The sequence below is a fragment of the Arachis duranensis genome, chromosome 4 (assembly GCF_000817695.3).
Source record: "Arachis duranensis cultivar V14167 chromosome 4, aradu.V14167.gnm2.J7QH, whole genome shotgun sequence".
Classification (NCBI taxonomy): Eukaryota; Viridiplantae; Streptophyta; class Magnoliopsida; order Fabales; family Fabaceae; genus Arachis; species Arachis duranensis.
The window spans coordinates 19,941,790-19,943,945 of NC_029775.3; the positions used below are offsets into that span (position 1 = coordinate 19,941,790).

General features: G+C 35.3%; 1 pseudogene; it reads left to right on the forward strand.

Annotated features, from left to right (window-relative positions):
- Positions 1-878: 878 nt before the first annotated feature.
- On the forward strand, positions 879-1,680 carry LOC107483666 (GDP-fucose transporter 1-like; annotated as a pseudogene).
- The last annotated feature ends 476 nt before the right edge of the window (positions 1,681-2,156 follow it).

Genomic DNA, 2,156 nt, shown 5'->3' on the forward strand with positions numbered 1-2,156 from the left:
ACTTGCTAGGTATGGTATCAGGGATGTTTCTATGTTTTATTTGTGTGTATAATTTTATATTCCATCAGTTTTGTTCTCTTGTTTCCAAGTTAGCATCTGACTAGAAAGAATAGTATGTTGAACAATAATGTTAAAAGATTGGGGTTAACTTTATCTTGACCTTTTTTTAGGATCAATATAACATAAAACACACACACTCCACTCACATATCCATTGGTATTCTCTTTTTTATCAAGAGAGATTCAAATCCATGTGACACTCTTAGAAAGTAAATGTGTTTGTCATTGGGACAAGCCTCAATAAGTGAAAAGAGACTTTTAGGCAGATGGATATTATTCTTTAATTTTTAGAAACATAAATGATCGATATCCTTATTTTTTGCTTTTAGCAAGAAAGTTCTTAAGGTTTTATCTTGAAGGATGGTTGCCTCTCCATTTAAGATAGTGAAATCTCTTTGTTTCTTACTGCTATTGGACTTACATTTTCATCTTTCTCAGCTGCAAAAATTAGGGAGAGAAAATCGTTAAATCATGGGACTCGCGTGATTATTGGTGAAACTATTGTTGTTTGAAAGAGTTTCATTAATGCAAATTTGTTTTGCTTCTAATTATTTTATGGAATAAACTACCATTTGTACCTATGAATTTTGCGAATGCTGACAAAAGTATCCATCAAACAAAGAAACTAACGTTGTACGGTTGTACTCATGAAAGATGGAATTCATGTAATAAAAGTATCCAAATCCTAATTTTTTGTTAATTTTTAAAAAAATTCTTAAAGTACCCCACATTTTATCTTCTTTCCCAAATTTTAAACTTTTGCAATCCTCATTACCATCAACACATTCCTAATTACTACTGCCTCCCCTTCCCCTTTCTACAAAAACCCTTTTCTTTATGGTTGGTTACGCACTCTCCTCTAGTTTCCTTGCCATCATTAACAAGTATGCCATCACCCAATTCAACTACCCCGGCCTCTTAACCACACTTTAGTACCTCATTTCTGCTCTCGACGTATACCTTCTCGGCAAATTAGGGTTCCTCCACCACTACCCCTTCACTATTGAACCGCGAAGTACTTTTTTCCTGTCGCACTCCTCTTCTTTCTCGCCATCTTCAGCAACACCAACCTCCTCTGCCACGCCAATGTCGACACCTTCATCGTCTTCTGAACTCTCACCCCTCTTCTCGTAGCCCTTGTGGACACTGTCTTCCGCCACTAGCCTTGCCCTTCCAAGCTCACATTTTTCTCCCTCATCGTTATCCTCGCCAGTGCGAGGTATGCCACCACTGATTTTGCTTTAACCCTCACTGCTTATTCTTTGGCTTTTGCTTATCTTGTCACAATCACAACTGAGATGGTTTACATCAAGCACATGGTCATGAATCTAGAGTTGAAAACTTGGGATTTTGTTTTGTACAACAATTTTTGTCTCTCATGATTACACCATTGTTCTAGTTCTTTAGTAGTGATAATCTTGAGGTTTTCAACGCTCTGAGATTCGGTTTTGGGTGCTTGTTTGATCCAAAAAAAAAGAATGATGGTGGTGGTGTTGGTGGTGGTGACGGTGAGTGGTCGCAATGGAGAGGTGGAGAGAAGGTAGTGATAATCAGAAAAAGTATTGGTGGTGGTGATGAGGGTTGTAAAAGTTTAAAATTTGGGAAAGAAGATAAAGGGTAGGAGTAATTTAAGAATTTTATTAAAAATTCAACAAAAAAAATTAGAGTTTTGGTACTTTTGTCACACGAAAACCTATCTTTCATGGGTACAACGTTAGTTTCTTTGTTTGATGGATATTTTTATCAGCGTTCACAAACTTCATGGGTACAAATGGTAGTTTATTATTATTTTATGTGAATTTTAACAAGTTGATCTTGCCCAAGAGAAAAAGATTTTTATTCAGAATTAGTGTCTCTCAACTCTCAAGAGCTTTATATTTTCTATACACAAAATTGACTGAAAATAGTTAATAATGATATTTTTTGTACCCCTCGTGTTAAAAGATGTCCTTCCCCATAGGTACAAATTAATAAATTTTAGCAACGATTATTACTTGCAATTCTACCTATTGATTTGTTTTGTAAGGAAATGTTCATTATTATAGTGTTGTTGATTTGTTTTTCTTCTTTGTTTTAAAGTGTTGTGGCAAGGATTCA